This window comes from Aegilops tauschii, chromosome 5 (assembly GCF_002575655.3).
Source record: "Aegilops tauschii subsp. strangulata cultivar AL8/78 chromosome 5, Aet v6.0, whole genome shotgun sequence".
Taxonomy (NCBI): domain Eukaryota; kingdom Viridiplantae; phylum Streptophyta; class Magnoliopsida; order Poales; family Poaceae; genus Aegilops; species Aegilops tauschii.
The window spans coordinates 100,488,811-100,516,472 of NC_053039.3; the positions used below are offsets into that span (position 1 = coordinate 100,488,811).

The 27,662-nt window shown below is 48.7% G+C and overlaps 1 long non-coding RNA gene across 1 annotated transcript; it reads left to right on the forward strand.

Annotated features, from left to right (window-relative positions):
- Positions 1 to 18,322: 18,322 nt before the first annotated feature.
- LOC141022332 (uncharacterized) lies at positions 18,323 to 21,941 on the forward strand. The gene is made up of 3 exons (XR_012183619.1): positions 18,323 to 18,670; positions 19,942 to 20,008; positions 21,581 to 21,941. It is a non-coding gene; the product is annotated as an uncharacterized lncRNA (long non-coding RNA).
- The last annotated feature ends 5,721 nt before the right edge of the window (positions 21,942 to 27,662 follow it).

Genomic DNA, 27,662 nt, shown 5'->3' on the forward strand with positions numbered 1-27,662 from the left:
AACTGCTTAGTATAGGTTGGTTAGTGATCCATCAGTGACCCCCACCTTGTCCTTGTTGCCCCTGCTTCATCTTCGACGATTCGATCAACGTGATCGATGACCAGAGCCTGACACCTGACATCACATCACGCCCCTTTTTGTTGCTCGACTCTGCAGAGCTACTATCAAGTGCCGAGGGTGATCCCTCATAACGCACTCCTGATGATAATTCTGTAGTGTAGCTATTCGGTCGTGGTCATCGAGGGTGATTTCCTCTTTCACCATTCCCGATACGGCTCTGTCGTGCAACACCTCAAGTGTGAACCTCGAGGGTGGTCCCTCTTACGTTCACCTTGATGATTACATCGACTGGATTCCTCCGTGGGTGATTCCTCGGGTTTTCCCCTTGATGTTTGGACACACGGTTACCTTGACATTACTTGAGACCTTTGTTGAAGTTGGGTCGGCCCTGAGGGGTACCCGTGAGTTGATGTGAAACTCGGGCGGGCCCGTTGAGCACCCGCGAGTTTTCTACATGGCACGGCCGAGCAGTCTGGGCCCTTGCCGTAAGTCCATGAGACGGGGCGATGGGGTCACATTATCGTGAGTCTCTGCTTGTCTCCGCGAGCCCCCAATGCACTAACAGGTTTGGGTATTTGTTCTGTGTTGGCCTCTCGCCTTTACGCACTAACCACCACGCGAGAATAGATATGGGCCTCGACATCGCAGTATCAACCGAAGCTTTGTTAGACGTCCAGTTCAGCATGGCGGCACGGTCGGATCATGCTGGCCATCTGAGGCGGTGCTGGTATTCACCCTACGCGCAACGACCCGGAGTGCAACAGACGATGGGCCCAAGACCCCGGGGCACTTAGGATGTAGACCGGCGGGGACCTCTCTGCTGAGCCTAGGTAGGGCTGCGACATGTTGATCTTCCGAGGCCGGGCATTGATGCCAGAAAGGTGTGTCCGGCAAGAGTGATCGAGCGTGTTGGGTAACGTGGTGCACCCCTGCACGGAAGACATATATTCGAATACCGTCTCCACGGTAATGGACGTTCAGACTTGTATCCGGATCTTATATAACTAGAAATGGATACTTGAGATATGTGATGGATATGTGGCTCCGGGATTGCTTTCTCGTAGGGAGTCGAGGAAGGATCTCTGGGCGTTAATGTTACAACATGCTTGTTAATTATAAACTGCTATTCTTTACTCTTCCACATGCTGCAAGATGCTTGGAGCTGCTTGAAGATGCTAGTCTTGGATAGGCTAGGCCTTCCCCTCTATGCTGGCATTCTGCAGTTCAGTCCACAGATACAGCCCTTCCATTTGATACCAATGCATACTTAGTATAGATCTGATGCTTGCGACTACTTTGGATGAGTACTCACGGTTGCTTTGCTACCCCTTTTCCCCCTTCCTTCTTTTTTCCGGTTGATGCAACCAGATGGTGGATCCTTGTTGCCAGATGCCACCACCGACGGATGCTACTACGTGGAGACCGCCGACGACTAGTAGTAGTTGGGAGGTCCCAGGCAGGAGGCCTTGCCTCTTCGATCGTTCTTGCTTTTGTGTTTGCCTTCTTAAGGCAGCCTTGTTTAACTTGATGTCTGTACTCAGATATTGTTGCTTCCGCTGACGCTTGTGTTTTGAGCTTCTGTATTCGAGCCCTCGAGGCCCCTGGCTTGTAATATGAAGCTTGTATTGTTTTATTTGTGTCTAGAGTTGTGTTGTGATATCTTCCTGTGAGTCCCTGATCTTGATCGTACACATTTGCGTGTATGATTAGTGTACGGTCGAATCGGGGGCGTCACAAGTTGGTATCAGAGCCGACTGCCTGTAGGAACCCCCTTTCCAACTCCTTGGCCGAAGTTGAGTCTAGTCTTTGAAAAACTGATTTACTAACATGGCTGTGTGGCTTACGGGCCCACGTCGCCAATTGGGTGGTATTAGGATCATTTATTCCTCGTCTATACTCTGGGACTCTAATATCTCTCCTCTATTCGGATTAAATGATTTTGCTAACTCTATCCTAGGTTCTCGTGATCACATCCATCTGGAGTTTTGTAATATGCCTTTCTTGAATAGAGGGCCAAGATCTGCTTCACAATGTTCACTGACCACAGGATCCTTTTATCAAGGGCACCCTGCGTCGCCACTAGCAAATTCCTCGCTCCAGAGGTTTTCCCTGACATTGATATAGCCTTTGCTATGTCCCCTTGTTGTATTCCTCCATTGCGTGCATATGCGCCACCTAGTATGTCTGCGATGTTTCCCTCGTCCGAACACTGTGACACCCAAAAATTTTATTTGGCTTTATCAAAATCTTTATTTGATTTGAAGGAGGTTATTTAAATTTTTCTTCTAAAGGACTCTACTTCTCAAAAAATTTCTTTTTATGACAAGTATTTTATTTGGTTTCATCCAAAACTTGATCTTTCGTCTTGGAGGTTTTCCATATTGTGTTGACTCAACACAAATGTTTTCATTGGGAAAGTTTTTGAAAATCTTTTCTTTTTAAAATAGCCCTATGGCATATGGAGTGATTCTTTCCCTTTCAAAATTTCCTCTTGCCATGACCTAAGTGGAAATCCCCCTCCCAAAAGCCATGCCCCCTCTTTGTATCAAGATAAACTTCAAATCCAGCAAGTTCCACTCCCCCATGATTTTATCTCCATTTATGTCTAATCAAAAACCTTTTCTGCCCACTATTTTGACCCTTGGAGATTTACAAAGGAACCACTAGCTCTCCTTTGAGTTTTGCCCCCAAACAAATTTCCCTGGCTAGTCCTTAGAACCCTCAACCAAGATCCATGAAGATCCACTGGTCTCCAGTTCAAAATTTTCAAAATGTGCTTGCTGCAAGTTTGGGCCATATTTGTCAAATTTGATGAAATTCATTTGTTTTCTCCTCCTAAAAATCTGAGAAAATTCAGGCAGCCTCTGGATGCATCAAAAGGTCACCTCACCAAGCCCCAGCTCCAGAAATATCTTCCTCATGCCCAAATCATATCGTCGAACACCTGGAGGGCACTGTTACTGTCGAGGTTCAGAGATTCAGAGAACAGTTTCAGTAGCAGGTGTCGTTTTCTTCAGAAACTTACCTCGATCTCGCCAGTAGCCGCAGTGGCACCTTGCGCCCTGTTCCTCCTTCTTATCCCTGCGCTGCACGATCGCCTGGACACTTGCGGACGTCGGCGGCGAGCTGGCCGGGGCGCAGCGCCCCATGCGCGGCGGCAGCAGCGCCCGCTGCGGCTGCCAGAGAGGCGCAGCGTGGGACGGCGCCGTCCAGCACCGCCCAAGCCACCAGAGGCCACCGCGTGGCCGTCCTCTCCTCTGTGCACGCTGCAGAGCCGTCGTCGTGAACTGGAAGGTGCGGAGCGCGCTCCCTGCCGCCGTCGTGCCCGTACGGCCGTTCCGTCGAGGACCAGAGCATTACCCCAATCCGGCCGAGATATTAGCGGAGAAACGGTGCCAGTGGACCACCACGAAGATGCCAAGTCGCCTAAACCTCCTGCCCGGCCTCTGCCTCGCCGTAATTGCTCGCCGGCGTTATCCCGTTCATGGCAACCTCCTCGGATCGCCCATAAAAGGAGGTCCCATGCTCGAACTCGAACACGCACCATCCCTACACCTCACAAGTACCACGCCAAGCCACTGGAAGGACCTCAAGGAAGTCTTCTTCCCCAACTCTGGCCGCCTCGACCCGCTTCGGGATCCAGCACGATTCACTCTAGTGCATGCACCCATGCCTCTCAACCCATGCCAGTAGCATCCTAGTGCATCCACCCCTCTAACCCGCGCACCAATTTGGAGTTTGCAGCACCCACCGGAGAGTTCCACCCTCTCCCGAACCACCGTCCGCCGGAGATAAGGTCGCCATCGACGTGGTGCTCACCGATGGTCAAGTCCACCACCCACCGACGCGGAAGGACACCCTGAACCCGTAGGTACCCTCCGATCACCCTACCTCGCCGTGGATCAACGCCGGCGACGACCGCAGCCTTCGGGCGCTGGCGAGCTCTGTTCAGAGTTTAAACCTGACGGGTGGGACCCCCCCGTCAGCCTCTCTTTCTTCTCCTTCGAATCGTTTTCTGAAGGCGCCTTCGGGCAAAGTGTGTTTTCTCTCTGGGTTGGCGTATTTCATACCGAAGCGTTTTCTGCTTTTTCAAACGAGCCCCTGGATCTTTTCTGTTTCATCACAGATTAGTCCTTGGACTAAAACCCTTATATCTTTTAAACAAAAGATGCTTTTTGATTGATTCTTTTTCTGTCAGTCTTATATTTTTTTCTAGTTTTTTGTAGTATTGGAATAATTTTTATACATGCAACGGTATTCACGTTAGTGTACGGTTTCTTTATACCGTAGATTCTGGAGGAGGTAACGGAGCCGCGAACTTCGCCGAGCTAGACTCCGACTTCTCTGAACCAGGCAAGCATGTTTGAACCTTTGATATGATGGGTGTTTTGCATGTTTGCTTGAATAGTTTGTGCATGGCATATGGGCATCGGTGAGTGTTACGTTGCATGCAAGGCAACTAACCGAGTGCTTCGAAGTTTACTGCGATCTTTTGTTGAGAGATGACCTGATCATGTGGTGACATGAGAGGTAGTAAGATGGTATTGTTGTAGCATGCCAGTCTTATGTGATCTGATAAACTCCGATGTTAACGTGGACCGAGCCACGTTACCGTTCGTCCCCTTCCGTGCTGCCACATGTTTTCTGCAAAGAATACGGTTTAGTAAGTTGCAAACCTCTTTCCTTGTACACACCAAATAGAGGGGCCGGGATGAGGGTTCCATGGCCCTGGATTAAAGCCAGTCATCCGGTCAGGGGGCATGGGTGTTTCCGGTTGGGACCGAGAGGGGGGCACCCCTTAGAGCGCGCGATATAAATTTGATCCCATGCTACGCGAGGTTGTAGCCTCCCCGTCTCAAAGTTTTTCTTGAACGTTGCTTGGGGTGATTCCTGGCAACGGAATGTGGAATGGGTGTGTACTGGATTGATGTGTTTCTCCTAAAATACCATAAACGGAACTAGTTCCTTGTGACTACTGGAATCCGTTGGCGGTGGTTAAGAGTACAAACTCTACAGAGTCAAAACCTTCCGAGTCATCGTGTCCATGGTTGAGGACCTGGGTCAATGTATCCAAACAGTATCCATAGCAGTCTCAGTGTCAGTCCCTGTGTCAGTCTCCGTGGAAATCCCCGGTGAACAAGTTTGAGTGGTAAACCCGGTCGAATGTTATTCCTGTGGATGGACTAACCATTTTATTATTTCGTACCTGAGTATTTCCTTGAAATGATTTAACTTCATGAGCTACTGGAATATTAAGTTATGAATTATAAGCCCTTGATGTGATGTCGCTCAGACGTCCGACTGTGGCACTCTCGTTATTTACTTTTGATATAAGCCCTTTATGTGATGTCGCTCAGACGTCCGACTGTGGCACTCTCGTTATTTACTTTTGATATAAGCCCTTTATGTGATGTCGCTCAGACGTCCGACTGTGGCACTCTCGTTATTTACTTTCGTTACAAGCCCTTTATGTGATGTTGCTCAGACGTCCGACTGTGGCACTCTTGTTATTTACTTTCGTTATAAGCCCTTTATGTGACGTCGCTCAGACGTCCGAATGTGGCACGCTCGTTATTTACTTTTGATATAAGCCCTTTATGTGATGTCGCTCAGACGTCCGACTGTGGCATGCACTGTCATTTATTTTCCATTATAAGCCCTTTATGTGGTGTCGCCCCGACGCCCGACTGCGGCATTGTTAATTTATTTGTACCCTTTCGAGGAGTCATTTTAGACACCCGATTGGCCCTCAGTATTACATTGGGATTTCGGGAGGACTACCGCCCGACTTCCTTTTTATTTTCCCACGCATTGCTATTTTATTATCTGAGTGCGCAATTATTAATCTGTTCATATGCATCATGTTTGCATTTGTTATATCTTATGTCCAAACTGTCTTGCGAGTACTTTCATAGTACTCACCTGGCTTGTTGATTTGGCCAGATGTTGACGAAGGCGATCTCATGGATGATGAGTTTGATAGCGAGTCCGACGCCTAGAGGAGTCCCAGTCAGTCCCGTGCGATCCTGGATTTGGTCACTTGTATTTTATACGCTTCCACCACCCAAATAAGAGTCCTCGAGCCTCACTCCGACGCTCGAAGATTTAGGAGTCATGTCACCCGCTTCACTGTGACATATCCACCACCACTTTTAGTGCGAGTCAGTAGTTATGCCACCACACCCCTTGTGTCATATCCGCCTTTATGTATAATATCGGCGTGCTTGTAATAAATTGTTGAGCAGCCTCCGCTCAACCTTGTATTATATTTAGTACTCCTGGATTATTTCTGTAATCAAGAATTTGTCTACCAGTAAGAAGGATTCTTCTCTACTGGCCCGTTAAAGGGATCGGTTTCTCAATAAGTGTTTTATTGGAAAACCGGTCGTGACAAACTTGGTATCAGAGCCAGGCTGACTGTAGGAAGCCACTAGGTGCGATCGCTAATCGGTTATTAGCGTTTTTAGTGCTTTTTCAGCATTTTGCAAATGTAGCTATTTTCTGTTGGTCATCATAAATTTATGATTTGACTACTCAGAATATTTGCCTACTTTTGCAGATGGCTGGCAACGACTGCGAGACACGGGTGTTCACTAATGTGCCCGAGGGGTTTGTCAAACTTCTCGTCTCTACCACCAAGCTCACGATCGGGCCAGCGACTCGTCCAGAGTTCACGCTTTACCAGCACAAGCTCAGCGAAGACTTGTCTATGCACCAGGCCGTGGTGCAATTCAAAGGAGGACGTTCTGCGTCTCGCCACTTCCGTTTTGTGGGAAGGGCCATGCCTACGGAGAGGCATGCCATGTAGATGGCCGCCCGTGAGGCGATAGCTCACCTTCAGGATGTTCTTCCTACGATGAAGACTCGTCGCTACCGCTACCTCCCATGCCATGTGCCATATACTTGTCACTATGCATTCGCCTGCCATAGGGGAGAGAGAGATGAAGCTATCGAGATGCTGGTTGAGTATCTCAAAGCTCTGGAGGCAGCTTTCGACAACCTCGTGGACGACCTTGTGGCTGCCTGTATGGACTCAGTTCAGGGCTGTTCCGCCAACAGGAGGGAGCTTCTCCACATGGCAGCGCTGCTGACTTTCGTCTCGTCCTCGGCATCCTATTCACCTGCCATTTTAGCCACCGCTCGCCGTCTGCCTACCACTGAGGAGTTCGACCAGGTCATTGCTCCTACTCCAGTCAGAGCTGCACCACCGACCGCACCCGCTCCTACTCCTCAGCGCAGTGCTACGAGCCTGGAGCCTATTAGGGAGGAGGAGGAGGTGGAGTCTCCTGCACCTCTAGGTCTTACACTCGGCAGGCAGAAGGAAGTTTTCACCATCTCCGACTGAGTGCGCCTAGCAGCCGTGTGTTGTACCTGCTTGTAGGATATGTTTATATGTACATAGGTTTGGTGAGAAGTAGTTTGTGTGCGCATCATGTAGGAACTCGGAGAAGTGCACTAGCCTAAATAACATGTCAGGAATGTGTACGCACATCCTGAGTGCTGTATTGTATAATTACGACTCGCGTGTAAGATATGTACTGAGCAGTCCTTCTTCGTGCGCAATCAAGTATTTTTCTTGAAAAATCTTGAGGTCTTTTAAATTTTTGCCTTTGCAAAATTTTCCTTGTGCCACACAGTTCTTCTCATGAGTTTTGCAAAATAATACCCCAGAGTGGAAAATGTCTCGTCCCTGGACTCGTTCCATGCCAAATCCACCGGAAGAAGTTTATGGAACCCAGACAAGCAACAACTTCACACAGGGGCAGTCTAGTCAGCAGGACAGCGAGGCAGCATTGTCTCATGTATGCCGCCTTTTCAAAGAAAGCCAGCAGAAGAACCAAGAAATGATGAATCACGTCATCAATATGGGAAATCACCGTGAGCCATACCAACCGCATTCCAAGTTGTCTGAACTACAGAAGACACGTCCTCCAACGTTCGCTCACACTAATAGGCCGCTTGAGGCCGATGATTGGCTTCGAGACATCGAAAGAAAGTTGATTATTGCACAATGTTTAGATCGTGAGAAGGTGCTTTATGCACCTCACTACCTCACTGGAGCAGCTGCACCATGGTGGGAAAATTTTCTACACATGCACCCAAATGAACATAACATCACCTGGGAGGAGTTCAAGGAAGGTTTTCATGGGGCGCACATCCCCAGGAGCATTATAAAGATCAAGAAAAGGGAGTTTGACGACCTCAAGCAGAGAGGCATGACAGTGACTGAGTACAACAGTCAATTTACTCAATTATCTCGTTATGCCTATGATGAGCATATGACCGAGAATAAAAAGATGGAAAAGTTTTTGGACGGCCTGGCGCCAGCACTAAAATGCCAACTGGTCGTACACACCTTCCCATATTTCAAAACACTGGTTGATAAGGCTATTACGTTGGAGAATGAGCGCCGCAGTCTGGAGGATATTCGCAAGCGAAAAAGGGACAAGACGGCTCATGCTCGCAACAACCGGAGCAAGACTGATATTCAGAGGGATGAAGCAAGAAAATCCACGACCACTGCTCTAAGGCCAACCAAACATTTCCATTCAAGGGACAAGGACTTTACGTACCGCCCGGGTGTCACTTGCTATGCTTGTGGAGAGGAAGGGCACTATGCCAAACAGTGCCCGAAGCCAAGGAACTCGGCCCCCAAGCCGAACAATGGTGGAAATAATCCAGCCCCCAGGCGTAACAATTTCAATCCCAACAACAATCACAAGAAGGGTCACCTGAACCATGTGACCAAGGAGGAAGCACAGAATGCCCCAGATATCGTGCTCGGTACGTTCCCTGTCAACACAATACCTGCCACGGTTTTGTTTGATTCTGGAGCTTCTCACTCGTTCATTTCGAAGAGTTTTGTTTTGCAACACGGTTTTCCGATACTTCCTTTGAAAAAGTCCATGATCATCAAGTCCCCCGGGAATAAGTAGATCACTCAGAGTTACTGCCAAGGTGTGACTATCGAGTTTGAAAGACTAAAGTTTCAGGCAAATCTCATCGTTTTGGAAAATAAAGGACTGGATGTTATCCTAGGAATGGACTGGTTAACCACCAACAAGGGATTTATCGACTGCTTCAATCGGACTGTAATCCTCACTCACCATCACGGCAAGAAAATAAAAGTTGCAGCTCAAGAGAGACCACGGTCACGGCAACCAAAGTTGAACAAGGTGGTCATTTCAGAATTGAGAAAAGTCCCAGTGGTGTGTGAGTTTCCTGACGTATTTCCCGAAGAACTACCAGGCATGCCACCAGACCGAGAGATAGAGTTCAGAATTGAACTAGCACCTGGCACCACCCCCATTTAAAAGAAACCTTATAGAATGGCACCCTCCGAGTTGGTAGAATTAAAGAAGCAAATAAAAGAATTACTGGACAAAGGATTTATACGAGCCAGCTCCTCACCTTGGGGTTCACCAGTATTATTTGCCAAGAAAAAGGATGGGACACTGAGGTTGTGTATAGACTATCGAGCACTCAACATGGTCACCATCAAAAACAAATATCTGATGCCACGGATAAATGATTTGTTTGACCAGCTCGCACAAGCCAAGGTGTTCTCAAAAATTGATTTAAGATCGGGATATCATCAATTAAAAGTACGGACAGAAGATATCCCTAAGACAACATTCACCTCCAGATACGGATTATACGAGTTCACAGTAATGCCATTTGGACTGACGAACGCCCCCGCATATTTCGTCCACCTCATGAACAAAGTGTTTATGAAATTTATGGACAAATTTGTTGTGGTGTTCATTGACGATATTTTGGTATACTCAAGGACACCAGAAAAGCATGCTGAACATCTCAGAATTGTATTTGGAGAATTAAGGAAACATCAATTGTACGCCAAATTCAGCAAATGTGAATTTTGGCTAAGACAGGTTGGTTTTCTAGGCCATGTACTGACCCAAGAGGGCGTGGTCGTAGACCCATAAAAAGTCAAGGCTGTTCTTGACTGGAAACCTCCATCCAACGTAACAGATGTACGAAGTTTCCTAGGAATGGCTGGATATTACCGAAGGTTTATTGAAGGATTCTCCAACGTGGCAAAACCAATGACACAGTTACTCAAGAAAGACAAGAAATTTGTATGGACTGAAGCGTGCGAGAAAAGCTTCCAAGAACTCAAAAAGAAATTAACAACAGCACCGGTTTTGGTTGTGCCGGACATACACAAAAGTTTTGAAGTGTATTGTGATGCATCCCAGAAGGGCCTCGGGTGCGTATTGATGCAGGACGGCAAAGTTGTCGCATATGCTTCCAGGCAACTACAGAAGCATGAAGAAAATTGTCCTACTCATGACTTGGAGCTAGCAGCAGTCATCCATGCACTCAAAGAGTGGAGGCACTTTTTGCTGGGAAATCGTTTTGAAATATATACGGATCATAAAGGCCTTAAATATATTTTCACGCAGCCAGAGCTCAATTTACGACAACGATGCTGGTTGGAATTAGTCAAGGACTATGATGTCGGCATTCACTACCATCCAGGGAAAGCAAATGTAGTGGCAGACGCTCTTAGTCGGAACCCCAGCTCGGACAACGACATCCTACAGAACTTGAGGCCTGAAATTCAGCAGGAGTTCGCCAAACTCAACATGGTGATAGTCGCGGAGGGCAACGTATCAAATCTGGAGATACAGCCCACCCTAATGGAACAAATTAAGAAGGCTCAGCATGGGCATCCCAGCATCGAAGGTATAAAGAGAAAAATATGCCTTGGCAAGGCTTCAGAGTTCGTCACAGACAATGAGGGAATATTATGGTACGGGGACAGACTTTGCGTACCAAACATTGAGGACCTCAAACAGCAAATCCTAACCGAAAGCCACACCGCCCCATATTCAATCCACCCTGGAGGAACCAAAATGTACAAAGACATTCACAAAAGGTTTTGGTGGCACGGTATGAAGAGGGATATAGCCACATTCATTGCATGCTATGATTCGTGTCAGCGCATTAAAGCCGAACAACAAAAACCAGCAGGGCTGCTACAGCCAAATAGGATACCTGAGTGGAAATGGGACGAAATTGGAATGGATTTTATCGTCGGACTAGCTCGATCACAACGCGGAAATGATGCCATATGGGTCATCACAGATAGGCTAACCAAGGTAGCACATTTCATTCCCGTGAAGACGACCTACTCCACTCAGAAGCTTGCTAAGCTTTATCTCTCCCATATCGTTTGTCTGCATGGAGTCCCAAAGACTATAATATTCGACCGGGGCACTCAATTTGTCTCTAGATTTTGGGATCACTTACAACAAGCTCTGGGCACTCAACTAGCATTCAGTACAGCGTACCACCCCCAGACTGATGGACAAACTGAACGCGTGAACCAAATCCTAGAGGACATGCTGAGAGCCTGTGTTCTCACCTATGGAACCAGTTGGGAGGAAAGCTTGCCATATACCGAGTTCGCATACAACAACAGTTACCAAGCCAGCTTACAAATGGCACCTTTTGAAGCATTGTACGGACGGAGATGTCGTACCCCATTAAACTGGTCAGAGACAGGTGATAGTCGTATCTTCGGACCTGGCATGCTCAAGGAAGCCGAGGAGAAAGTTAAACAAATCAGGGACCGACTCAAGACAGCTCAAAGCCGACAAAAGAGCAATTACGATCGAAAACATCGTGAGGTCAGCTTTGAACCCGGTGAATATGTGTACCTACGAGTGTCTCCTATGAGGGGCCTGCAACGGTTCAAAATTAAAGGGAAGCTAGCCCAAGATTTATTGGACCCTTCTGTGTAGTTGCACGAAGAGGCACAGTAGCCTACCAGCTAGACCTACCCAAAGAGCTGTCAGACGTCCACGACGTGTTCCACGTCTCATAGTTGAGGAAATGTGTGAGCAACCTGGAAAAGCATGTATCTCATGAGAGCATTGATGTGCAACCAGACCTCACCTACAGAGAGCGACCAATAAGAATATTGGAAGAGTCTGAAAGGAGGACCCATCAGAAAACAATTAAATTTTTCAAGGTTCAGTGGAGCAATCACACCGAGGATGAAGCAACATGGGAAAGAGAGGATTTTCTTCAAGCAGAGTACCCACATCTATTTGAGGATCAGCTGAAATCTCGGGGACGAGATTTTTCCTAAGGGGGTAGGTGTTGTGACACCCAAAAATTTTATTTGGCTTTATCAAAATGTTTATTTGATTTGAAGGAGGTTATTAAAATTTTTCTTCTAAAGGACTCTACTTCTCAAAAATTTCTTTTTATGACAAGTATTTTATTTGGTTTCATCCAAAACTTGATCTTTGGTCTTGGAGGTTTTCTATATTGCGTTGACTCAACACAAATGTTCTTCATTGGGAAAGTTTTTGAAAATCTTTTCTTTTTAAAATAGCCCTATGGCATATGGAGTGATTCTTTCCCTTTCAAAATTTCCTCTTGCCATGACCTAAGTGGAAATCCCCCTCCCAAAAGCCATTCCCCCTCTTTGTATCAAGATAAACTTCAAATCCAGCAAGTTGAACTCCCCCATGATTTTATCTCCATTTATGTCTAATCAAAAACCTTTTCTGCCCTCTATTTTGACCCTTGGAGATTTACAAAGGAACCACTAGCTCTCCTTTGAGTTTTGCCCCCAAACAAATTTCCTTGGCTAGTCCTTGGAACCCTCAACCAAGATCCATGAAGATCCACTGGTCTCCAGTTCAAAATTTTCAAAATGTGCTTGCTGCAAGTTTGGGCCATATTTCTCAAATTTGATGAAATTCATTTGTTTTTCCTCCTAAAAATCTGAGAAAATTCAGGCAGCCTCTGGATGCATCAAGAGGTCACCTCACCAAGCCCCAGCTCCAGAAATATCTTCCTCATGCCCAAATCATATCGTCGAACACCTGGAGGGCATTGTTACTGTCGAGGTTCAGAGATTCAGAGAACAGTTTCAGTAGCAGGTGTCGTTTTCTTCAGAAACTTACCTCGATCTCGCCAGTAGCCGAAGTGGCACCTTGCGCCCTGTTCCTCCTTCTTATCCCTGCGCCGCACGATCGCCTGGACACTTGCGGACGTCGGCGGCGAGCTGGCCGAGGCGCACGCCCCATGCGTGGCGGCAGCAGCGCCCGCTGCGGCTGCCAGAGAGGCGCAGCGTGGGACGGCGCCGTCCAGCACCGCCCAAGCCACCAGAGGCCACCGCGTGGCCGTCCTCTCCTCTGTGCACGCTGCAGAGCCGTCGTCGTGAACTCGAAGGCGCGGAGAGCGCTCCCTGCCGCCGTCGTGCCCGTACGGCCGTTCCGTCGAGGACCAGAGCATTACCCCAATCCGGCCGAGATATTAGCGGAGAAACGGTGCCAGTGGACCACCACGAAGATGCCAAGTCGCCTAAACCTCCTGCCCGGCCTCTGCCTTGCCGTAATTGCTCGCCGGTGTTATCCCGTTCACGGCCACCTCCTCGGATCGCCTATAAAAGGAGGTCCCGAGCTCGAACTCGAACACGCACCATCCCTACACCTCACAAGTACCACGCCAAGCCACTGGAAGGACCTCAAGGAAGTCTTCTTCCCCAACTCAGGCCGCCTCGACCCGCTTCGGGATCCAGCACGATTCACTCTAGTGCGTGCACCCCTGCCTCTCAACCCATGCCAGTAGCATCCTAGTGCATCCACCCCTCTAACCCGCGCACCAATTTGGAGTTTCCAGCACCCACCGGAGAGTTCCACCCTCGCCCGAACCACCGTCCGCCGGAGATAAGGTCGCCGTCGACGTGGTGCTCACCGACAGTCAAGTCCACCACCCACCGACGCGGAAGGACACGCTGAACCCGTAGGTACCCTCCAATCACCCTACCTCGTCGTGGATCAACGCCGGCGACGACCGCAGCCTTCGGGCGCCGGCGAGCTCTGTTCAGAGTTTAAACCTGACGGGTGGGACCCCCCGTCAGCCTCTCTTTCTTCTCCTTTGAATCGTTTTCTGAAGGCGCCTTCGGGCAAAGTGTGTTTTCTCGCTGGGCTGGCGTATTTCATACCGAAGCGTTTTCTGCTTTTTCAAACGAGCCCCTGGATCTTTTCTGTTTCATCACAGATTAGTCCTTGGACTAAAACCCTTATATCTTTTAAACAAAAGATGCTTTTTGATTGATTCTTTTTCTGTCAGTCTTATATTTTTGTCTAGTTTTTTATAGTATTTATTTGGAAAAAAATTGGAATAATTTTTATACACGCAACGGTATTCACGTTAGTGTACGGTTTCTTTATACCGTAGATTCCGGAGGAGGTAACGGAGCCGCGAACTTCGCCGAGCTAGACTCCGACTTCTCCGAACCAGGCAAGCATGTTTGAACCTTTGATATGATGGGTGTTTTGCATGTTTGCTTGAATAGTTTGTGCATGGCATATGGGCATCGGTGAGTGTTACGTTGCATGCAAGGCAACTAACCGAGTGCTTCGAAGTTTACTGCGATCTTTTGTTGAGAGATGACCTGATCATGTGGTGACATGAGAGGTAGTAAGATGGTATTGTTGTAGCATGCCAGTCTTATGTCATCTGATAAACTCCGACGTTAACGTGGACCGAGCCACGTTACCGTTCGTCCCCTTCCGTGCTGCCACATGTTTTCTGCAAAGAATACGGTTTAGTAAGTTGCAAACCTCTTTCCTTGTACACACCAAATAGAGGGGCCGGGATGAGGGTTCCATGGCCCTGGATTAAAGCCAGTCATCTGGTCAGGGAGCATGGGTGTTTCCGGTTGGGACCGAGAGGGGGGCACCCCTTAGAGCGCGCGATATAAATTTGATCCCATGCTACGCGAGGTTGTAGCCTCCCCGTCTCAAAGTTTTTCTTGAACGTTGCTTGGGGTGATTCCTGGCAACGGAATGTGGAATGGGTGTGTACTGGATTGATGTGTTTCTCCTAAAATACCATAAACGGAACTAGTTCCTTGTGACTACTGGAATCTGTTGGCGGTGGTTAAGAGTACAAACTCTACAGAGTCAAAACCTTCCATGGTTGAGGACCTGGGTCAATGTATCCAAACAGTATCCATATCAGTCTCAGTGTCAGTCCCTGTGTCAGTCTCCATGGAAATCCCCGGTGAACAAGTTTGAGTGGTAAACCCGGTCGAATGTTATTCCTGTGGATGGACTAACCATTTTATTATTTCGTACCTGAGTATTTCCTTGAAATGATTTAACTTCATGAGCTACTGGAATATTAAGTTATGAATTATAAGCCCTTGATGTGATGTCGCTCAGACGTCCGACTGTGGCACTCTCGTTATTTACTTTTGATATAAGCCCTTTATGTGATGTCGCTCAGACGTCCGACTGTGGCACTCTCGTTATTTACTTTTGATATAAGCCCTTTATGTGATGTCGCTCAGACGTCCGACTGTGGCACTCTCGTTATTTACTTTCGTTATAAGCCCTTTATGTGATGTCGCTCAGACGTCCGAATGTGGCACTCTTGTTATTTACTTTCGTTATAAGCCCTTTATGTGACGTCGCTCAGACGTCCGACTGTGGCACGCTCGTTATTTACTTTTGATATAAGCCCTTTATGTGGTGTCGCCCCGACGCCCGACTGCGGCATTGTTAATTTATTTGTACCCTTTCGAGGAGTCATTTCAGACACTCAATTGGCCCACAGTATTACATTGGGATTTCGGGAGGACTACCGCCCGACTTCCTTTTTATTTTCCCACGCATTGCTATTTTATTATCTGAGTGCGCAATTATTAATCTGTTCATATGCATCATGTTTGCATTTGTTATATCTTATGTCCAAACTGTCTTGCGAGTACTTTCATAGTACTCACCTGGCTTGTTGATTTGGCCAGATGTTGACGAAGGCGATCTCATGGATGATGAGTTTGATAGCGAGTCCGACGCCTAGAGGAGTCCCAGTCAGTCCCGTCCGATCCTGGATTTGGTCACTTGTATTTTATACGCTTCCGCCACCCAAATAAGAGTCCTCGAGCCTCACTCTGACGCTCGAAGATTTAGGAGTCATGTCACCCGCTTCACTGTGACATATCCACCACCACTTTTAGTGCGAGTCAATAGTTATGCCACCACACCCCTTGTGTCATATCCGCCTTTATGTATAATATCGGCGTGCTTGTAATAAATTGTTGAGCAGCCTCCGCTCAACCTTGTATTATATTTAGTACTCCTGGATTATTTCTGTAATCAAGAATTTGTCTACTAGTAAGAAGGATTCTTCTCTACTGGTCCGTTAAAGGGATCGGTTTCTCAATAAGTGTTTTATTGGAAAACCGGTCGTGACAAACACTTATTAACAACATGTAATTGGCCTCGCATATGTATCGGTATGTCTTTAATGACTACTGCCTTGTACATACTGCGCCTTGGTCCATTGCTCTAGTAACATCATGAATGACTCCATACCCCTGCTCCACCCTTTGCTGAACTACCCCCTGTTGCATTTAAGCAGTATGGTTAGACCCGCTAGTCATGGCCGCCTGAATACATGGCCGGAATAACACATCAATTGAGCTGAATCACCAGTTTATGGAAAATGTAAAGGCTCAGTTCACACGCCCCAATATGAATCCGCAACCAGCCCCAGAGACTCTGCAAGACTTTGCACGTCTCAACCCTGTCATCTACCGCAACTTAACTCGCCCCCTTGATGCTGATGACTGGCTCCGTGACATCACATTCGAGTTGAACTCTGCTGATGTAGCCCCTGCCAACTATGTCACCTTCGTGGCTTATTGCCTGAAAGGTCCCGCTGCTCAATGGTGGGACAGCCACATGCTTTCCTTACCTGTTGGAACCGCCATCACTTGGCCGGAATTCCAAGCTGCATTCCACGAGCCAATGTCGAACCACCATGGTTAGTCACCATGTCCCCGTTAAATTTGAAGGATTGAAATTCCATGTTTTCCCCATTGCTTTGAAGTCACCCAATATCAACCTCATTCTGGGAATGGAATGATCGAAAACACGTACCGCTTCTATCATTTGCACCACTAAGACCGTCCATCTATTACATCCTTCAATGGGATAGTAAGCTACCATGCTCATCCTGTTCGGAATGCCGAAGCACGGATTTATTCCTTGAATGCGTTAAACGCTTCTCCTCTTGTGAGAATTGAAAATGCTCCAGTCTTTTCTGAATTCCAAGATGTCCATCCAAAAGATCTACCCAGTCCATAATCTTGAACTTGCTATAGTTAAATTTGCACTGAGGTTGTGGCAACATTTCCTTCTTGATACGCGTTGCGAGATCTTCACCGATCATAAAAGTCTGAAGTATCGGTTACTCAGCTAGATCCGGATCTCCGTCAGCAGTGATGTATGAAAACAATTACAGACTATGACTACGGTATTTCTTATACCCCGGGCAAGGCTAGTGACATGGCCGATGCCCTGAGTCGCAAGTCTTATTGCAACAACCACATGGCCTATAAAGCTTAACCCCCTTGCAAGATGATCTCACTTATAGAGAGCATCCGATCTGCGCTCTCGTTCAAGCTGAACATCCAATCCGTCCGAGGGCTATCAAATTTTTGAAAGTTCACTGCTCAAATCTTTCTGAAGATGTAGTCATTTGGGAACACGAGGATCGTCTTCGTGATGAATACCCCACTTTGTTTCCGTCTACCTCCTAAATCTCGGGACGAGATTTCTTGTAGTTGAGGAGAATTGTGACGCCCGGATAATTAAGCTACAGTAATCCCCTGCTAATGATGCCAGGTCATCACTCCTACTGTTGCTGGTCCTCACTTGATCCAAATCATGATTCAAATTCAAATTCAATTAAAGTCAAAAATTCAAATAGGCCAAACATGAAAACTAAAATATTCAAAGTGTGGCAAATAATCCCTGGTTATTTGCCAAGTTGAAACCAACCTCTTTTGGATTTCCAAGTGCCCCTGGGATTGTATTTAGTGGTCCAGCAGCATATTAATTAACCTTTTCAATTTCAAAAAAATGCTTGAACAATTCCTTTGGCCCTGAAACTTTTTAGGCAACACCACAATATTGTGCCTGAATTATTTGCTAAGTTTCACATTCAACAAAAAATCATTTGATGCCTTGGTTTCATCCAAAACATTAGCTATCCTTTTAAATAGAAAACAAACAACAGAAACCCCCCCTCCCCCTGGGCCTTTTGGCCCAACTGGCCTCACTGGCCGAGCCAGGCCGGCCCACCTTGCCCTGGCTCCCTCGCTTCCCTGTTCACGGGAGGGCGTGGCCGCACCGATGCCCGCCACGGCACCGACCATCGCCGTGGCGGCCATCTGCCGTCTCCCCCGGGCCTATAAGGCGACCCTGACGCCTCTCCCTCGCGCTCCCGAACCCTAGCTACCCCAAATCACTTTCCCCCTTTTTTCTCGATCTGGATCGGGGAACCCCCCTCGCGCCCGATGCCGTGGCCCATCGCCGTTCGTCCTCACCATGATCGCCGTCGATTCGTCGTCGTTCGACCTCTTCCAGCCTCCTCGACCTCGCCCTCGCTCTCCTTCGCCTTGGAATGGAGCCGGGAAGCTCGTCCAACGATGCCCGCACCGAAAGCTCGCCATCCTCGTCTTCTTCTACCTTCGGCCGCTACAACGCCGTCGTCGATCCGCTCGACTCTGGTCCTCTCCGGCTACCACGAGCACACCAAGAACCCCGCTGTGAGCTCCTCCTCCATTCCCCCTGCTTGCAGCCTTGATTCGTTGCCGTAGCCTCTGTCCCGAGCTCTTCCGAGCTCGCGCGTACACGTACCTAAGTCTGTACCTAGCCACGCCCGCCTAGCCTTGCCCGCTGTCCCCGCGGCCACGCCGCGTCCGCCTGGGCCGCGCCCCTCCTCCAGCTAGCTGCTACTCTACTGTCAGTCGCTGCTGCGCCGTGCTCCTGCCGCCGCCTGCAGCCATGCCCCCCCCGTGCGTACCGCCCCCGCCCGCAGCCCTCACTGTCATGCGGCCGCGGCCGCTTCCCCGACCGCTCCGACCGGCGGCTTCCCCGTCGCCGGCGACCTCGCCCCGTGCCCAGTGCCGCTCTGGCCAACGCCGCCGCCCCCTTGTGCGCCTGACCGCGCCCAGGCTCCGCCGCCCGCGCCCGCTCGCCGCCGGCCCTGCCCGCTGCTACCCCGCCGCTCGGTCGCCTCACCGGCGCCGCTCGCTGCCCGGCCGGCCTCGCCTGGCCGCGCCCGGGTCTGCCCCGTTCAGCACCCGGCGCGCCATCGCCCGGGTTCCACCCCGACGGGCAACCACGCCCGCAACCCCGCTACACTGCCGCCCGTTTTGGCCCCCTGGGCCACTGACGTTGGGGCCCCACGCCCCTGTTTATTAAAGAAATAAAAATATTAATAAAAATATTAATTAATTAGTTAAAAGCCTAATTAACTTAATTAATTAATCTTAATTAACCTAATGAACTAGAATAGTTAGTTAAATCTGTAATTAGTTGGGTGAGTCAATGAGAGGGGGGCCCCACCCCCATTTGACTAGTCAAATGTTGACTGGTCAACTGGGCCACCTGGCCCACATGTCAGCATCTGGTACACTTCTGTGTACACAGAGCTGGGTACCCGTAGCGATTTGTTATTAATTTTCGAGTTAGTAATAATTTCAACATATTGTTAAATCTTTGAAAAATCATCGAAAATAATCCGTAACTCGGATGAAAAAGTTTTATACATGAAAGTTGCTCAGAACGACGAGACGAATCCGAATACGCGGTCCGTTCGTCCACCACACATCCCTAGCATAGCGAACATGCAACTTTCCCCCTCCTTTTCATTTGTCCGAAAAATGCCAAACTTTGGGAAAATTTTCCCGGATGTTTCCCCCCTTCGCCGGTATTGTGTAGCACCGCGTTAGAACATGTCTAGCTCTGCCTGTTGTCCTGTTATGCTCTTGCTTGCTATGTATTTACTGTTTCTTCCCCCTCTTCTCTCCGGTAGACCCTGAGACCGTTGTTGATGCCAACGTCGACGATGACCCCTTCTTCTCTTTCAGCGGAGCTTCCAGGCAAGCCCCCCCTTTGATCATCCCGATATCGCCCATTCCATTCTCTCATGCTTGCACTAGATTTTGCTACTGTTATTGATTGTTTCTATTCTGATGCATAGCTTGCTTTTGTAACCTGCTCATTGTACCATACCTGCTTATCCTAAACTGGTTATTATAGGTTGGTTAGTGATCCATCAGTGACCCCCACCTTGTCCTTGTTGCCCCTGCTTCATCTTTAATGACTCGATCAACGTGATCGATGACCAGAGGCTGACACGTCACATCACATCACGCCCCTTTTTGTTGCTCGACTCTGCAGAGCTACTATCGAGTGCCGAGGGTGATCCCTCATAACGCACTCCTGATAATAATTCTGTAGTGTAGCTATTCGGTCGTGGTCATCGAGGGTGATTTCCTCTTTCACCATTCCCGATACGGCTCTGTCGTGCAACACCTCAAGTGTGAACCTCGAGGGTGGTCCCGCTTACGTTCACCTTGATGATTACATCGAGTGGAATCCTCAGTGGGTGATTCCTCGGGTTTTCCCTTGATGTTTGGACACACGGTTACCTTGACTTTACTTGAGACCTTTGTTGAAGTCGGGTCGGCCCTGAGGGGTACCCGCGAGTTGATGTGAAAGTCGGGCGGGCCCGTTGAGCACCCGCGAGTTTTCTACATGGCATGACCGGGCAGTCTGGGCCCTTGCCATAAGTCCATGAGACGGGGCGACGGGGTCACATTATCGTGAGTCTCTACTCGTCTCCGCGAGCCCCCAATGCACTAACAGGTTTGGGTATTTGTTCTGAGTTGGCCTCTGGCCTTTACGCACTAACCACCACGCGAGAATAGATATGGGCCTCGACGTTGCAGTATCAGCTGAAGCTTTGTCAGACATCCAGTTCAGCATGGTGGCACGGTCGGATCGTGCTGGCCATCCGAGGTGGTGCTGGTATTCACCCTGCGCGCAACGACCTGGAGTGCAACGGGCGATGGGCCCAAGACCCCGGGGCACTTAGGATGTAGACCGGCGGGGACCTCTTTGCTGAGCCTAGGTAGGGCTGAGATGTGTTGATCTTCCGAGACCGGGCATTGACCCCAGAAAGGTGTGTCCGGCCAGAGTGATCGAGCGTGTTGGGTAACGTGGTGCACCCCTGCAGGGAAGACATATATTCGAATACCGTCTCCATGGTAATGGACGTTAAGACTTGTATCCGGATCTTATATAACTAGAAATGGATACTTGAGATATGTGATGGATATGTGGCTCCGGGATTGCTTTCTCCTAGGGAGTCGAGGAAGGATCTCTGGGCATTAATGTTACAACATGCTTGTTAATTATAAACTGCTATTCTTTACTCTTCCACATGCTGCAAGATGCTTGGAGCTGCTTGAAGATGCTAGTCTTCGATAGGCTAGGCCTTCCCCTCTATTCTGGCATTCTGCAGTTCAGTCCACAGATACAGCCCTTCCATTTGATACCAATGCATACTTAGTATAGATCTGATGCTTGCGAGTACTTTGGATGAGTACTCACGGTTGCTTTGCTACCCCTTTTCCCCCTTCCTTCGTTTTTTCGGTTGATGCAACCAGATGGTGGATCCTTGGAGCCAGATGCCACCGCCGACGGATGCTACTACGTGGAGACCGCCGACGACTAGGAGTAGTTGGGAGGCCCAGGCAGGAGGCCTTGCCTCTTCGATCATTCTTGCTTTTGTGTTTGCCTTCTTAAGGCAGCCTTGTTTAACTTGATGTCTGTACTCAGATATTGTTGCTTCCGCTGATGCTTGTGTTTTGAGCTTCTGTATTCTAGCCCTCGAGGCCCCTGGCTTGTAATATGAAGCTTGTATTGTTTTATTTGTGTCTAGAGTTGTGTTGTGATATCTTCCCGTGAGTCCCTGATCTTGATCGTACACATTTGCGTGTATGATTAGTGTACGGTCGAATCGGGGGCATCACAAGTTGACGGGCCGCATACTGCGCCGCTAACTCAGCCTCTCGGCGTGCTCTACCTTGAACCACCACGTTCTGAGCATCAACACCACTGCCCACCGAGTTATGCCCTCGATGTGGGTTACGGTTCCGCGCACTGCTTGACATCGCCGGTTCATCAATACGCCTGCTGTAATTTCGGCTTGGGCGGGGAGTGGAATGAATCCTCTCGCGGCTGTATGAATAAGCCTGCTGCTGAGTCAAGGCTGTCTGAAGGAGCTCTCTAGCCCGTCGCGTCTCAACCGCTACTGGAGACTCTCTTAGATCGGGAGAGCCGCCAATCGTGAAGTGGCGGCAACTATGTTATCCAATGTGTTATAGTAATGACCCGGAGGCGTTGATATGTGATGTGACAGGACATTGTTCTGACGAGGCGGGTCCATCATGCGCGGCTGAACCGGTGCCCCCGTTCCAGGTGCCTCCACCCGGTTTACCACTGGCTGATTACTGGTTCCTGCTCCTGGCGTGTTAAAGAGATTCCTTGCCTCATTAACCGGAGGCAGGTGAGACCGGTACCTTCTCCTCATGACATCATTTGACGCGCTCTGATCCAACATAAGCCCGTAAGCCTGTGCATCCAATTCGGCCCGCTCTGCAGCCATCCTGGTGTCCTCAGCTACCAGGTCTGCCTTGGCCTGAGCTATCTGATCCTTCACTTTCGCACCTTCCGTGTTATGCTCATCCTGATTCGCCAGGTTAACTTCTGCCGCTAGCAGTGTTGCCAAAGCGTCAAATAAGTCAGACAAAACCCGAGCCGGCGCTCGCATAGGGCCTCCTGCCCCGGCTGCTGTCGCCGCCGCTGATCCGGAGATCATCGCTGCTGCAGTCAAAGAGTGCTGCACTAGCTGCGTACCGACCATGAAGATCGCAACCCGGCTCGGCGGATCGAAGGGGTCCGGGATACTGTCGCCATCGGAACAGCCCCAAGCCGACCGTCTTGTCGTTGATACAATGACTCGGTCTCTCCGGTAGATGACTCGTCATCAGAGTAAATGACGGTTTCACCACCAAATGCCGATCTAACCTCATATTCCGCTCTATGGATGACTGTCACGACCGGTTTTCCAATAAAAATATTTATTGAGAAATCGATCCCTTTTACGGACCAGTAGAGAAGAATCCTTCTTACTGGTAGACAAAATCTTGATCACAGAAGAAAATACCAGGAGTACTGAATATAATACAAGGTTGAGCGGAGACTGCTCAACAATTTATTACAAACACGCCAATACTACATAAAGGCGGATAGGGTGGCATAACTACTAACTCACAATAAAAGCGGTGGTGGAAATATCACAGCGAAGTGGGTGACATGACTCCTGAATCTAACAGCTCTTCGAGCGTCGGAGTGAGGCTTGAGGATACTTATTGTGGGTGGCGGAAGCGAATATAATACAAGTGACCAATATCCAGGATCGCACGGGAATGACTGGGATTCCTCTAGGCGTCGGACTCACTATCAAACTCTTCATCCATGAGATCACCTTCGTCAACATCTGGCCAAATCAACAAGCCAGGTGAGTACTATGAAAGTACTCGCAAGACAGTTCGGACATAAGATATAACAAATGTAAACATGATGCATATGAACAGATTAACAAGCGCACTCAGACAATGAGATAGCAATGTATGGACAATAAAAGGGAAGTCGGGCGGTAGTCCTCCCGAAATCCCAAAGTAATACTGAGGGCCAATCGAGTGTCTGAATGACTCCTCGAAAGGATACAAATGAAATAACAATGCCGCAGTCGGGCGTCAAGGCGACACCACATAAAGGGCTTATAATTGAATATGAAAGACAGTGCATGCCACAGTCAGACGTCTGAGCGACATCACATAAAGGGCTTATATCAAAAGTAAATAACGGACATGCCACAGTCGGACGTCTGAGCGACATCACATAAAGGGCTTATATCAAAAGTAAATAACGGACATGCCACAGTCGGACGTCTGAGCGACATCACATAAAGGGCTTATATTGAAAGTAAATGACAAGAGTGCCACAGTCGGACGTCTGAGCGACATCACATAAAGGGCTTATATCAAAAGTAAATAACGGACATGCCACAGTCGGACGTCTGAGCGACATCACATAAAGGGCTTATATCAAAAGTAAATAACGGACATGCCACAGTCGGACGTCTGAGCAAAATCACATAAAGGTCTTATATCATAACTTAATAATTCAATAGCTCAAGAATATAGATCATTTCAAGTACGAGATAAATAAAAGGTTAGTCCATCCACAGGAATAACAATTCAAACGGGTATACCACTTAAGCTTGTTCACCGGGGATTTACCACGAGGACTGACATAGATATGGATATACTGGCCATGGTCCTTGATCACGGACACGATGACTCGGAAGGATTTGACTCTGCAGAGTTTGTACTTTAACCACAGCCAACGGATTTCAGTAGTCACGAGGACTAGTTCCGTTTACGGTGTTTTAGGAGAAACACATCTAACCAGTATACACCCATTCAACATTCCGATGCCAGGAATCACCCTCGGCAACGTTCAAGAAAAACCTTGAGACGGGGAGGCTACAACCTCGCGTAGCATGGGATCAAATGTATATACGCGCGCTCTAAGGGGTGCCCCCCTCTCGGTCCCAACCGGAAACACCCATGCCCCCTGACCGGATGACTGGCTTTAATCTAGGGCCATGGAACCCTCATCCCGGCCCCTCTATTTGGTGTGTACAAGGAAAGAGGTTAACAACTTGCTAAACCGTATTCTTTGCAGAAAACATGTGGCAGCACGAAAGGGAAGGAACGGTAACGTGACTCAGTCCACGTTAACGTCGGAATTTAACGGATGACGTAAGGCTGGCATGCTACAACAATACCACCTCACTACCTTTCATGTCACCACATGATCAGGTCATCTCTCATCAAGGGTCACGGTAACTTCGAAACACACGGTCAGTTGCCTTACATGCAACGTAATACTCACCGATGCTCATATGCCATGCACAACCATTCAAGCAAACATGCAAAACACCTATCATATCAAAGGTTCAAACATGCTTTCCTGGTTCAGAGAAGTCGGAGTCTAGCTCGGCGAAGTTCGTGGCTCCGTCACCTCCTCCGGAACCTACGGTATAACAAAACGGTACACTAACATGAAAATCATCGCGTGCATAAAATTTGTTCCAAAATTTTTCCAAATAAATACTATAAAAAACTAGACAAAAATACAAGACTGGCAGAAAAAGAATCAATCAAAAATCATCTTTTATTAAAAAGTTATAAGGGTTTTAGTCCAGGGACTAATCTGTGATGAAACAGAAAAGAACCGGGGACTTAACTGAGAAAACAGAAAATGGTTCGGAGAAAAGGGCGCCAGCTCAAAGAGAAGACGCATTCTGCCCGAAGGCGCTATCAGAAAACGGTTCGAGGGGGAGAGAGAAGAGAGGCTGACGGGGGGTCCCACATGTCAGGTTTAAAACTTCGCCGGCGCCCGAAGGCTGCGGTGGTCGCCGGCATCGAACCACGGCGAGGCAGGGAGATCGGAGGGTACCAAGAGGTTCAGTGTGTTCTTCCACGTCGGTGGGTGGTGGACTTGGCCGTCGGAGAGCACCACATCGACGGCGACACTTTCTCCGGCGGACGGTGGTTCGGGCGATGGTGGAGAACTCTGGTGGGTGCTGCAAACTCCAAATTGAAGCGCGGGTCAGGAGAGTGGATGCATAAGGAAGCTACTGGCAAGAGTTGAGGGGTAGAGGTGCACGCACAAGAGCGAATCGAGCTGGGTCCCGTGGCGGGTCGAGGCGGCCGGAGTTGGGGAAGAAGGCTCCCTCGGGGCTCTTCCAGTGGCTTGGCGTGGTATTGGTGGTGCGTAGGGGTGGTGTGAGTTCGAGTTCGAGCTCGGGGCCTCTATTTATAGGCGATCAGAGGGGGTGGCCGTGAACGGGATTTCTCCAGCGAGCGATTACGGCGAGGCAGAGGTTGGGTAGGGGGTTTAGGGGGCTAGGCACCATCAGGGAAGTTCACTGGTGCCGTTCCACCGCTAAACCTCGGTCGGGCTTGGCGTAATGCGCCGCTCATCGACGGGGCGGCCGTACGGGCACGGCGGCGGCAGAGAGCGCGCTCCGCGCCTAGCAGTTCACGGCGAAGGATGGCAGCGCGCACGGGGGAGTGGATGGCCACGCGGCGGTCTCCGGTAGCTTGGGCGGCGCTGGACGGCGCCGTCCACGCTGTGCCTCCCTCTGGCAGCCGCAAAGCCGCTGCTGCCGTCGCTCACGGGTGGCGCACCTCCTCCTGCTCGTCGCCGACGCCCGCAAGACTCCAGGAGCTCGTGCGGCGCAGGGATAAGAAGGAGGGGACGGGGAGCAAGGCGCCACCGCGGTACTGGCGAGATTGAGAATGGTTTCTGAAGAAAACGATAGTGTTCCTGAAACTGTTAAACTGAACTTTCTGAACATGATAGCAACAGTGCCAGTCAGGTGTTCGACGAAATGATTTGGCATGAAGAAAAAAATTTCTGGAACTGGGACTTGGTGAGGTGACCTCTCAATGCACCCAGAGGCTGCCTGAATTTTCTCAGATTTTTTGGAGGAGAATTCAAATGAATTTCATCAAATTTGGCAAATAAGGTCCAAACTTGCAGCAAGTACAATTTGAAATATTTGAACTGAAGACCAGTGGATCTTCATGGATCCTGGTTGAGGGCTCAAAGGACTAGCTAGGGAAACTTGTTTGGAGGAAAGAATCAAAGTAGAAAGGGTAGCTCCTTTGTAAAACTCCAAGAGCCAAAGTAGAGGGCAGAAATTGTTTTTGATGAGAAATAAATGGAAACAAATATATGGAGAGGTTCAACTTGCTGGATTTGAAGTATATCATGATCCAAAGATGGGGAAAGGCTTTTGGGAGAGGATTTCCACTTGGGTCATGGCAAGAAGGATTTTTGAAAGGGGGAGAAAATCACTCCAAATGCCATAGGGCTATTTTTAAAAGATTTTTTTTTTTAAAAAAGAAATTTCCCAATTGAAAAACAATTGGGTTTGAGTCCACATAACATGGAAAAACCTCCAAGGTCAAAATCAAGTCTTGGGTGAATCCAAAACAAAACACTTGTCATAAAAGAAAAATATTTTGAGAGGGAAAGTTCTTTTAGAAGAAAAATTTAAATACCCTCCTCAAATCAAATAAAAGATTTTGATAAAACCAAAAATAAAAACTTTGGGTGTCACAGCACCTACCCCCTTAGGAAAAATCTCGTCCTCGAGATTTCTGCTGATCCTCAAATAGATATGGATACTCTGCCTGGAGAAAATCTGCCCTTTCCCATGTAGCTTCATCCTCGGTGTGGTTGCTCCACTGAACCTTGAAAAATTTAGTTGTTTTCTGTCGGGTCCTCCGTTCAGACTCTTCCAATATCTTGACTGGCCGTTCTCTGTAGGTGAGATCTGGTTGCACATCAATGCTCTCATGAGATACATGCTTTTTCGGGTTACTCACATATTTCCTCAACTGTGAGACGTGGAACACGTCGTGGACGTCTGACAGCTCTTTGGGTAGGTCTAGCTGGTAGGCTACTGTGCCTCTTCGTGCAATCACATAGAATGGTCCAATAAATCTTGGGGCTAGCTTCCCCTTGATTTTGAACCGTTGCAGGCCCCTCATAGGGGATACTCGTAGGTATATGTAATCACCGGGTTCAAAGCTGACCTCACGA